General features: G+C 42.0%; 1 protein-coding gene across 1 annotated transcript in view; it reads left to right on the top strand.

The window, feature by feature from the left end:
- The window catches only part of GLI3 (GLI family zinc finger 3), a 314,645-nt gene that overhangs the window by 245,596 nt on the left and 56,190 nt on the right, over positions 1–12,859 (top strand). The gene's annotated exons all lie outside the window — the stretch shown is intronic.

Raw genomic sequence — 12,859 nt, 5'->3', positions numbered from 1 at the left:
GAGTAGGGGGCATGGAGGGCTGTGTGGTCCACCAGTGAGAGCCTCCTGGGGCCAGCGGAATTCTGAGTGGCAGCCCCATCTCTGCCCTGACCCTTGAGGTGACCTCCCTGGAACCATTTGACCCCTTAGAACGTTATTTTCTCACTTATCATACTGTGAAACAGCCGTGAAAATAAGTGCTGTCCCCCATGTCCAAGGCCAAACAGAGATCACATGCAGCAGCCCTAATGAGAAACAGACAGAGGGTCTCAAAGAGGTTACACGTCTCTTTGTTTTATGTACGTGTGTTTTGCAGGGTGGCATGGGGGAGGGGTGAGGAGTGGTGCCATTGGGTTTTGTGGCTTCCGCATATTAGCTCTAAGGCTTATTTTATATTCATTGTTCCTGAGCTGAGATGTGCACTTGACTGAAGCCAGAGACCCCATTCTCTTCCTCCAGTGTGGATCTGACGGATGGGACTTCCTGAGATGGTTCTCCTCCCCCAGCCTCGGTTGTTTTCATAAAAGCAAATGAAGAATTCAGATTGGATAGTCTTTAAAACAAGGATGGCAGGCAGGTTTCACTTCAGATACCAACGTACTGGCTGGCATCCACCTGTGGTCTTGAGCTGCGCTGTCCCGCGCTTTCCTGGGGTGCTGAGCTGTGCTCTCCCCCGCATTGAGTTGGGGAGGTAGGGGGTAAGGATGTATAGCCTGCCATGGATGAGGTTTCACAGGAGGCAGGTACTCACCATCTGTTTCCCAGGGTCTTTGCTATCTCTGTAGATTAACCCCTCCAGAATAATTGTAGTTAATTTTTCTACGGGTGGTATATTAATTACTTGAGTAATTATTGAATTATTAAAGTTTCCCCTTTACTCATGTGCCTTAGCCCATGAATGAAGAATAGCAAATCCATATTTTGAATAAGATATAACTGATATCAAGTAATTTCTTAGTCGCTTTCCTAAATTTGTCCAGCCGTTTTATACCTCCTAAAATAGTTCATCAAAACCTTTATCCAAATAAGTGTTTCTGCCATTTGGGAAGGACTTTCCTATCGCAAGCTTTTCGACCAGTTCTGAATGATACTTTAGGTGAGAGTCTGGATTCTGCCAGTAATTGGTCCCCTGGGATTCTGTGTATGGACTCAGTTTATACAGGAAAAGATGATGTCACTTTGGGCTGGGCTGTCTACCTTGATAAAGTTTACTTGCAGATTTTGCTGAAATCACGAATCCTCTTGTTTGTCAGAAAAAGTATGAGCTGACAAACAGCAGCTCAAGTAGAGGGCCTGGGCACAACCTTCTTGCTGCCCACTGCCCCAGCTTTGTGGTGGGCACATTGCCAGCAGGTCTTGGGCCAAACCTTCCTGGAATGGTCCTTCTCATTGGGAGGAGGAGACAAAGAAACATAAAAGCATAGCAAACAATGTAAGGTTAGACATAATGAAGTCATAGAGTGTTGTGATTCTAGGGTCTCAGAAGAGGATTAAGGGTAGAAGGATATCTAGAAAGGCTTCTGGGAAATTTAGGAAATACAGTTAAGGTCAGCGTTAAGCAGGCCATATGTGGAGGTCAGCTTTTGAGATATGGTGATCATGGTGATGATGGTGGTGAAGATGCTGGTGATCATGGTGATGGTGAGGACGAGGATGGTGATGAGGATGACGGTGGTGATTTTGTAAGAATAAAGAGCACTGTATCTGCTAGAAATCTTTGGCTGACCACTTTTCTGCTACAGTACAATATGCGTTTCAAAGCTGACAGGCCTGGCTTCGAAGCCTGCTCTCCACTCTAGCCATGTTACACTCCTTCTCTGTGAAACAAGAATAATAATAGTATTTACTTCATAAAACAGTTGGGGGAATTAGCTTAAAATTAGACTCAATAAAATTTTGTGATTCTCCATACCACCAAAGAGAAGTGTGAAGATATTTACTGGCTGCTAAGTAGGTACACATTGCCCATAAAAGCATGGTTTAGGCTGGTATTTGGGCAGTGTTTACATTGGCATATCATCATGAAATGAATAACTGCATAAAGATACTGACTGGGGCTCCAGTTCATGAAACCTTGGAGAGAAGGGCTGGAGAAGTGGGTCCCTTCCTCGAACTCCAGATCCCTCACTGGACTTGCTTGCTCTGTGTTGAGATTCACGGCCTCATACGATTGTGTTCATCTGTGCTGACATCCTTCTGAAAGTTCTCCTTAATGGTTGCCCTAAACCGAGGCTTCTCAACTTGAGCACGTCTCAACTTTCTGGGGGCAGAGGGTTCTTTGTGGTGAGGTCTCTCTTGTTCCTTGGAAGACTGTTCACAGCATTGCTGACCTCTGCCCACTAGATGCGAGGAGTGCCCATCCCCCATGGTGACAACCAAAAATGTCTCCAGAAGTTGTCAAATGTTCCCCGGGAGTGGGAGAATCACCCTTCTACTGCCCTAGTCTTGCCTCTTGCAGTGTGGAAAGAAAAGAAAACAGCAAAACAAAAAAAGTATATTTGTGATTAAAGATAAATTTTCTCCTTTTTAAATGGACTTTAGGGCAGTGGTTCCTGACACAGACTGGGGAGCAGGGGAAGGCTCAGGTGGTAATGCGAGCCATAGGGGGCAGCAAACAAAGCTTCTCTTGCTTGCCCACCATTGTTCACCTCCCGATGTGCAGCCTGGCTCCTAACAGGTTGGGGACCCCTGCTTTAGGATGTTTGGATTAAAAATAAAATACAGCCTCATTAAATAGTCTCCAGCAAAAGGCGATTATATTTGTATTGCATATATATAATATTTATGTACATTATATATTACATTTATATATATTCTGTGTGTATATGCATTCATGTGTGTGCATGTATGGGGTATATGTTCTGTGTTGTGCATAAATTGGCAGAATTTTCTTTTAAAACCACATTTGCTAAGGTTAGGCACACTCAATAGTTCTCAGGAAGTCCCTAAACCAGCCAAACCCTTTGTCTTAGTGGAGAAATTCCATCACTATTTCTTTATTTTCTTGCAGACCAAAGGAAGTCATTCAGACTTCAGCTTCTGAGATCATGGCAAGCAGGGTTGGAGATCAGGCTCCCACTTTGACATAAAACAGAGCTCCAGGAACAGAAAGCAATTTTCTAGCGCAAGGAGTTTTGGAAGATTCAGAGACATTTACGTTTTTCTGAGATTAGCTAAATAGTGCCACAGATAGATTTTCTTTTTCATTTCTAGAACGATTAATGTTGGCAAGAGAAGAGAATTCTAAGTGGCATATCCTTAAAGGACTATGTTTAGGCCAAGGCCTTAAACTTGAGCCACCCTCACCTCCCCACCCCTGCCAGTTACCAGTAAAATTAGCATTCATCAGTGAGTGGGGTGTGGAGAGAGTACTGGATGGTATGCTGGATATTTGCTTTTTTTTTTTATCCCCAGAAGATCCCCTGGAGAAGGAAATGGCAACCCACTCCAGTATTCTTGCCTGGGAAATCCCATGGACAGAGGAGCCTGGCGGGCTACAGTCCATAGGGATGCAAAGAGTCAGACAGGACTTAGCGACTGAGCACACACCCACTACCAAAAGACTGTTTCTGATTTTAAGTCACTCTACAACTTCAATCCTCAAGTTTATCATCAGTAAAGTGGAGATCATAATATCTATCTTGTTTTCCTCACAGAGTTTTCTAATTTATTTTTTATTTGTAAGGATAGAATGAGATCATATGATGGAAGTGCTTTGTAAACTCTAAAGCATTATTCAAATATAAGGAAGAATAAAACCCAGAAGTAGCAATATAAAAGCCTAATTAACTGAAGAATGGAGAGATTAAGATTTTTCATTAGAATAAGGAAAGAATATATAAATATGTTGGTGATTTGGTTGCGCCCCCTTACCTCTGTAGGTTGTTACCAACTACAGTGCATCTTTGCCATGTAGTGGCCACTACACAAATTTCAGGCGTAGTATCGAGAAGGAAAAAGCTTCATGCAAGTTAGACTTATGGACTTGGCGTTGGGAACCTGGGACACTCATCTTTCTAAATCTATCCCTTTAAGTTAGGAGAACGTACAGGGCAGGCCGTTCAGGAAGAGACAGGACCAGCTGGTGGGAAGACAGAGCAGTGGGAAACCAGGTAAAGGAAGGGACAGAAGAAGGACTGAGAGAAAGGTCTAGAATAGAAGTCAGACAGCTCATCTAGCAGCCAGGTCGCCTATGAAATGGTGCTTGAAGTATTATCTTTAAAAAGCAAGTGGATTTAAATAGGGAAAGACCATTTTGGGGAGGAGCCGGAGCGTCCATGTGGAAAAGACAGCAGAAAGAAGCTAATGGGTGCAGAAAGTATGGGAGAATTTTACCTAGGAGTGGCTTATATAAGGATGGACATTTCTTCATGCATAATTACAAAATGATTCATTCTGTGCTTTTGGACTGAGGAGAGGTAAGTTAGGCAGTGATGATAGAACCAAAGTGTCTGGAAGGCAGAAGGTAGTAGGAAGTAAGGTTATGGAGCAGAGAAGCAACATTTCATGGGCGACCTGACTGCTAGATGAGCCGTCTGACTTCTATTCTAGACGCAGTAAGGAGAATTGATGTTTCTGATAAGAAAGCTTGAGCCAGCATGAGCTTTGAAGAGATGAGGGCTGAATTTTGCAAAGCTGTGTTGAAGAAGACAGGAGTAAGGTAGGGGCAGAGCTGGAACCAAGACTTTGAATTGGGAATTATTTTTTAAAACTTGGAAAGAGAGTTCGGAGATATTTCAGGGTTTTTGCAGCCAACATGGACATTGTAGAAGTTGTTCAGAGAGAAGTTTGAAGTTTCCAGTTGCCAACTGGGCACCTGGGAGGTGACTCATGGAACCCCTGTCTCTTTTGTGAGTGGCCCAGGCTCATTACTTACAGCGCCCAAAATCCTGCTGTCTCTATTTAAAGTAGATTGATCAGTGTGTTGGGAGAGTGATCTCTGATCACTTTTGGAAGATGCTTGCTTTGGTGCTAGTCAAAGTTTAACACCCAGGTAGTGATAGTTTTATTGTGACTACTACCAGTTTTCTTTGTTTTGTTTCTCTGCTCTGTCTTATTTTCCAGTTATAGATACATGATCTCAAGTTCTGAAAATGTCTTTCAAGTTAGGAAAAGAAAACTGTACCTGCCCTTTTCTGTCTGCTTTACAGGATTCAGGGATGGGGAGGTCTCTTGACACACCTGGTCCAACCCCATCTCACCTGTGTGGTTTATTGGGTGTTAGCTTCATGTATCAACATGTATGGTTGGTTCGTCCCAAGAAGCCACGCTTTCTCTCCAGAACAAGCAGGAGAATCTTGGCTCAGGAAAGCAGGTCTTCCCCAGAATCCTTCCCTGGAGGCAGTGAAAGTGTTCACGCCTCCCTCTCCTGGACAAGTAGGCCAGAGATGGTGCAGTTCCTCCTGGCCAGATAAAGCAGTCAAACAAACTGCAAAGAAAACACTATTCTGGCTGTATTCTCCTGGTGTTCGGTGGAGATAACTTCGCTCTAGTCTCAGTACTGAGTCATTTGGCTTCTGGCAGGAGCTTTAATTGTTAAAATGCAGATTTTTTTTTTTCTTGATCAAGAGGGGATTATTCTAGTTATCAGTCCAGAGCATCTTATTTCAAGATGAAAAGCCTTTACGGAATTACAGATGCCAACGTTTGTACAAAGCTTTTCAGCAACTGACAACTCAAAAAGAAAGTATGATTTATTAGCCTATAATGGCTAACCCTGAGCGATGGTCTAGGTCCTCCCGATTTGTGAAATTGTTTAATATGAACTGCCTTTTTATGCCGCTCAAGCCCCAGGTGACTCAAATAAATGTAGAGTCTCCATTACACAATCTGTTATGGGGGAGGGAAAGAGGGGGAGGGGGTACAAAAGGAGAAAAGTGGCTTTCTAAAATCCATCTTGGTGGTGCCTTTTACAGTAGTTTGGCTGATAAGCTGGCAGAGGAAAGATTAATAACGAGGCTTTTTGCTATCAGTACCTGCCTGTCGATTCTCTGTAACAGGCCTGTCTGTTCAGCATGGAAATTATTGATTAAATAAAAATTGCTATTAGATTGTGATGTGATCCATAATCACAAACAATGGTGGACATTCCTCTTTTAGATCCTCAGCCATGCATCAAGTTTTTTTTTTTTTTCCCCCTTGCCGTAATTTATAGTGCGCTGACACTTGCGCTCATTAGGACTAGCCTTCCTGCTCAGAGGCAGGAGGGCACAGACATGCGCAGTTCAGCCTAGCCAGAGGGGTGACGAGGCTGCAAGGACCATTCTGGTTGGGAGCCCAGCCAGCTCATCCACTGAGTGGCAGCAGGGCAGTCTTTTTTTTTTTTTCTTAAGTGTTAAAATACACTTTTTTTTTTAAGTGTTAAAATACACATAACATAAAATTTATCATTTGACCACTTTATTTTTTCTAGTTTTCCTGAGGGATGATGGAAGAATAAAATTGTACATGTTTAAAGCATGCGTGCGTATGTGCGTGCTAAGTCTCTTCAGTCGTGTCCAACTCTTTGTGACACTGTGGACCATAGCCCACCAGGCTCCTCTGTCCATAGAATTCTCCAGGCAAGAATATTGCAGTGGCTTGTGGTGCCCTCCTCCAGCAATGTTTAAAACATATGATGTGATAATTTGATATACATATATGTTACGAAATGATTAACAGAGTCAAGTTAATTAACACATCTATCACCTCGATTGTCTTTTATTGTGCTGAGACCACAGACCCTGTCAACAAGATTAATACTGTCTCTATGAGTTTCACTTTACTTTTAATTTTTTTAGATTCCACATATAAGTGACACCATACAGTATTTGCCTTTCTCTGTTGACTTATTTCACGTAGTGTAATGCCCTCCATGTTTACCCATCTTATCACAATGGCAGAATTTTCTGTTTTAATGGCTGAATAATATTCCTTTTTTTTTTTTTGGAGGAGACGCCTTACTATTGTCCATGATGGCAGTACCACATTTCGACCAACAGTTCCTTGTTCTCCCTGTTCAGCACCAGGGTTCTCTTTTCTCTACATCCTTGCCAACATTTGTTGTCTCTTGTCTTTTAGATAATAGCCATTTTAACAGGTGTGAGGTGATATCTCATTGTGAGTTTGATTTGCATTTCCCAATGATTAGTGATGCTGAATACTTCTTAATGTACCTGTTGACCATTTGTATATCTTTTTTGGAGAACTGTCTATTTAGATCTTTTTAATTTGGAATATTTGGTTTAATTTGTTTTTTTTTGCTATCAACTTGGATGACTTACATAGATATTTTGGATATTAATCCCTTATCGGATATATTGTTTGCAGATAATTTATCCCACTTAGAAGATTGCTTTTTCATTTTGTTTCCTCTGCTGTACAGAGCTTTTTAGTTTGATATGTTCCCACTTGCTTATTTTTGCTTTTGCTATCTGTGCTTTAGGTGTCATATCCAAAACATCATTGCCAAGGCCAGTGTTAAGAAGCTTTTTCTCTGTGTTTACTTCAAGGAGCTTTATAGTTTGGTGTCTTTAATCCATTTCAAGTTTTTTTCCTATTTCTGTGGAAAATACCATTGGAATTTTGATAGGGATTGCACTGAATCTGTAGATCACTTTGGGTACTATGTGTGTTTTATCAGTACTAATTCTTCCAGTCCAAGAACATAGACTATCTATTTGTCTTCTTTAATTTTTTCATCAATATTAATATCTTATATATTTCAGTATACAGATCTCTAAGTTCCTCCTGCAACTGCCTTTAAATTTATTCCTAGGTATTTTATTGTTTTTGAAGCTATTGTAAATGAAATTGCTTTTTAACTTTCTCTTTCAGATGATTAATTGTTAGTGTGTAAAACACTGATTTTGCATGTTAATTTTGTTTCCTGAAACTTTGCTAAACTTTTTTATTAGTCCTAACAGTTTTATGGGTGGAATCTTAGGGTTTTCTATACATAAAATCATTTCATCTGTAAATAGATGCAGTTTCCTTCATTTCTTCCAATTTCATCACCCTTTATTTCTTTTTCATGCCTAATTTCTTTGGCTAGAACTTCCAGTACTATATTGAATAGAAGTGGTGAGAGAAGGCATACTCATTTTGACCATTTTAAAGTGTTTAATTCAGTGCCATTTAGCTTATTCCCTATTTTATGCAGCCATTACACAACCTCGGTCCAGAACATTTTCCTCATTCCAAGAGGAAACTATACCCATTAAGCAATCACTGTTCTTCTTCCTTCACAGCCCCTGAAAACCACTAATCTGCTTTCTGTCTCTATGGATTATTTGCCTATTCGGGACATTTTGTATAAAAGAAATCACGTATGATCTTTTGTATCTTGGTTTTTCCATGTAGCAGTGTTCATCCTTTCTGTAGCATGTGTCAACGCTTCCTTCCTTTTTGTCACCAAATCAAGTTCCATTGTCTGATTATGCTACATGTTGTTTATCCTTTTATCTGTGGAAACAGTTTGGATGTTTTCCACCTGTTGACTATTGTGTTTTTATGAGCTCTTGTTTCTCGTTTCAACATTTGTTTTCAGGTCTTTAGGGTTTAATTCTGGGGGTGAGATTGCTTGGTCATATGGTAAATTCTATGTTTAATTTATAATTCTATGTTTAATTTTATGAGAAATGGCCAACCTACAGCAGATTTTAAGCTCTCTTGTAGAGTTCTGCCTTCCTAGGGTGTCTCACTGCTAACCCTATTAGCCCCTTGGAAGTGCTTGTCATTCTGGCTCCCCACCACCTCCCCTCTGTGCATGGGCTCTGCTAACCCTCCATGGGCTGTGGACTCAAGTTGGCTGTCTGGTTGCTTCTCAGCAGAGTGCCTGATAGCCCTGCCCTCTGTGGGCACATGGGCATCCCCAGAAAATAGGTCCATACATCTACTGTCACCATTTTTCCCCCAAAAGCGGTGTGACTGTTTTGGACAAACGCATAGACTAAATATTCACAGTATGAAGTCATATGGGCTTGGGCAAAGAAAACAGATTGAGAGGTTGACCAAATTTTATATTTAAATGGTGATTCAGATGAGATTCTGTTCAGGGAAAATGGACATAATCCTCTCACAGTAGCTCATTTATAGGTCCATAGCTAGATGTTGGCTTCCCAGATGGTGCAGTGGTAAAGAATTCACCTGCCAAGGCAGGAGACACAAGAGACGCGGGTTCAATCCCTGGGTCAGGAAGATTCCCTGGAGTAGGAAATGACAACCCACTCCAGTATTCTTGCCTGGAAAATTCCATGGACAGAGGAGCCTAGCTCTGGAAACTCTGGAGGATGGGACTAATCTGAGTCACTGATGTACCTTCAGTTCCTGGTCCCAAGGGCATGTTCATTCAAATGAACACAAAGACAAGAGCAAGCTAAGAAATGAGCTATTTTGCTTTCCCTCCCCTGTGTCATCTCTAAACCGTGAGTTTTAAGGAATGTGCCTCCCCTTTCCCAGAAGCCCTTTGAGGTCCTCAACCTGCCTCACCAGCCACTGTACTGGAGGCAGGCCGGATATGTCGGCGTGCGTGCTCGGGTGCTTTAGTCGTGTTCAACTCTTTGCAACCCCATGGACCATGGCCCGCCAGACTCCTCTGTCCATGGGATTCTCCAGGCAAGAATACTGGAGTGGGTTGCCATTTCCTCCTACAGGGGATCTTCCCCATTCAGGGATGGAACCCTCAGCTCCAGCGCCTCTTGCACTGCAAGTACATTCTTTGCTGCTGAGCCACCAGGGTATCCCTCTTACCTGTCTACACGTATGTACTTTCTTTCCACCATTTGTACGTATGACTTATAGTCTAACTTTACCAAAGAATTCCATCGAGATCTATATTCTGCATAGTTGTTGCTTGTTTTTTGGAGAAGCTGTGGTTGCTCAGTCAGAATGGCTTTTTTTGGGTGACCTCCAACTCGCTGGCAGGAGCTCCCCATCCAGAGCCTCGTGCTTTTTATCCAGCCCTTTAGGAAGTTCAGATGTAAAGTCCGAGCTGTGTCTCTGTAACTGGTAATGTGCCTTGGTACCATGCCAAGGGGCTGTCTTGCTGGCTGTTTCCACCCTGAGACGTCTCATCCTTGAGTATCTCCATGTGGAGGGCTACAGCTTAAAGCAGAAGTAGTAAATAACTGCAGACGTGCAGGGTGGGAGTGCTGACCCAGAGCTCAGGGTTTCAAGTTCCACGTGTTCTCCCTCCTTCCAGTGTTGTTTCCAGCCCGATGTTTAATATAATCAATTTCACATATTCTCTCTCAAGCAAAAGACAAAAGCATGTTTTGGATAAGTGCATGAGTTTTATCTTGAGTCAAGATGATCAGCCCTAGATGGAAATCTGACTTTCACCTCTGTTTGGAATAAAGGGGTCTGATGTTTGTGATGATGAATTATATCTACTTTCAGAGATATTCAACTTGCAGTAAATGTGTGTGTGTTGGGGGAAGGTAATTTTCCCCTTGCAAGAGTAAAACAGAGACTGACAGATGGAGATAGAGACAGACAGACAGAGACAGAGAGAGACTGTGTGCTGGGGGCAGAGGTGAGGTGAGTGAAGTTGGGGATGGGAGAATGCATACATTTAAGAGATAAGAAGTCTAAAGGCCAAACTGCCATTATATAAGCCAAGCAACTCTTTATAAGAGAATTTGTATTTGTGTGTAATTAATTAGTAGCAGAGTCACACACTGACCAGTTTAGTGGCCTTAGATAAGTTTCTTAGCCTTTCTAGACTTCACTGTACTCTGTACTTGGTTTAAAAACAGGTAGGTAGTGGGTTAGGTTGTCTTTAAGATTCTACATTTAGAAGCAATTCTTAAATTAATATCCAAAAACAAAAAATAAATAAAATTAACCTCCAGCATGTATGTGCGTGCTCAGTGTCCGATTCTTTGTGGCTCATGTACTGGGGGTGCAGACAGCAAGGAAAAGGAAGACAAGTGCCTGTCCAGCTGAAAAGGGATTAAGATCACCATTGGCAAAGGAGATCCAAAGCCAGTCGAGTGACAAAATCTCCCGAGCAAATAGGCTTATCCAGTGTCAGGGGACTGAGGTTCCTTACACATGCAACCATGAACCAACATTAGAAACTTTTGAGCAAACACAAAAGATGGATGAGGGCTGGGAAATTGAAGACGGTGATATCATTGTGCACCTTCCAAGGGGGCAAAAGAATGAATTCTGAAAATGGCAGGTGGAGAAAGTCAAGTCAACTGTAGAGGAAACTGTCTTGTTGAAAGGTTGTTGTTTTATCACAAGATAAAATAGTAATCACTGGGACCCTCTGGGCTCACTGAGAAAAACATCACGCTGGACTGGGCTGATATTTTCTTTGGCAATTTTGTTAGACTGATTGGCCATGAAAATGCAGTAAATATATGTTGGGATCTCAGCAAAATATTTAATAAGCACTTTTGGCCAAGACAGAGAGTGATGGTTGCGCTAAACAGCAGTTAGGGGATGTAGTCATTGGCTGGGTGATGAGGCGTGGTTGGACATGAGCAGGGAGCTGCTTCTAGAAGCAGGCTGCTGAGCCTGTCCCCCACCCCTGGCCCCATTTTGCTTAACAATTTGATGTTTGTTTGTTTCCAGCAAAGTCATAGAGTGCAATTATCATCAAAGTTGTTCATGAGGAATTTTCAAATCCAGTTAATGACTGAATCAAGGTCGTCAAAGATCCCGAAAAATCAAAACCCTACAATCACCCCAAGGAGATTAAAAATGATGATAATAACATAGAACCTTTAATGAACTATAAATTCACTTTTGCTAAACACTAGAGATTTGCCACCAAAACTAGCTCATGGGATTCTCAACTACAGAAATAGAAGTACGCTTTATTAGAATCATGCTCTCATTGTTTCAGGAAAATACCGCTTATTGGATCAAGCAGAAATAGATTCTTCAAACGTGCCTCGTTGATAGTGTTTGATAGAACCAGTGAAGAGAGATATGGGGGTTTCAGGTGGGCAGAGACAGCTCAGGGTATGATGACCGTCTTCAACTATTTGTGGATGGGTTGTTGTCCTGTGGAAGGTAGATCTGATTTTTTCCCAATGCACAGAAACTGTAGGGAAACAGATTTAGGCTCAATATAACGAGAATTAATTTGACAGCAAGAGCTGGCCAAAACGCTACTGTAAGAAGGAGAACTCAACCTTCAGTTCAGTTCAGTTCAGTCTCTCAGCCGTATCCAACTCTGCGACCTTATGGATTGCAGCTCACCTTAGGTATTTATACTAGACACCAGTTGGTGTGAGGTGTTAAAGAGGTAATGAGAGCTTCCTTGGGTTCCTAACTAGATGAATTCTTAGTCCCTCTAAAACTTGAGAGAAATTGTTTTATTTTTCAGACCTTTCTTGAATCCAGTCACGTTTTCTTGAAGCCAGTCATGTGCTGTGTTCAGAGGAGGACTAGGTTGGCATTCATTCTTAAGAAGAGTGAATGAAATCATCTCAGTTTTTGGACAGTTCTAACACTCTTTCCTCTCTGTTTAGTCCCAGGCTTTTCCTTTCCTTAATTAAAAATTTTTGTTATAAAACATATTAACTAGCAAAATGAATTAGATGGGCAAACCACTTGAGGGCCAAACCTCAGAATTCCTCAGATAACAAACTTGGGATAAGAATTTGGGGAGTCATCAGGCCAAAGAGTTCCCTCGTATTCCAGGACTATCTAACCCAAAATGTTCTGGATTTTTTCTTGTTGTGTTTTAGTATGACTAGTCCTGCTTTGTTCAGTTCAGTTCAGTCGCTCAGTCGTGTCCAACTCTTTGCGACCCCATGAATCGCAGCACGCCAGGCCTCCCTGTCCATCACCATCTCCCAGAGTTCACTCAAATTCACATCCATCGAGTTGGTGATGCCATCCAGCCATCTCATCCTCTGTGGTCCCCTTCTCCTCCTGCCCC

This window comes from Capra hircus, chromosome 4 (genome assembly GCF_001704415.2).
Source record: "Capra hircus breed San Clemente chromosome 4, ASM170441v1, whole genome shotgun sequence".
Taxonomy (NCBI): domain Eukaryota; kingdom Metazoa; phylum Chordata; class Mammalia; order Artiodactyla; family Bovidae; genus Capra; species Capra hircus.
Note: the sequence above shows the minus strand (reverse complement) of the source record. Positions and strands in the feature narration are given on the sequence as shown.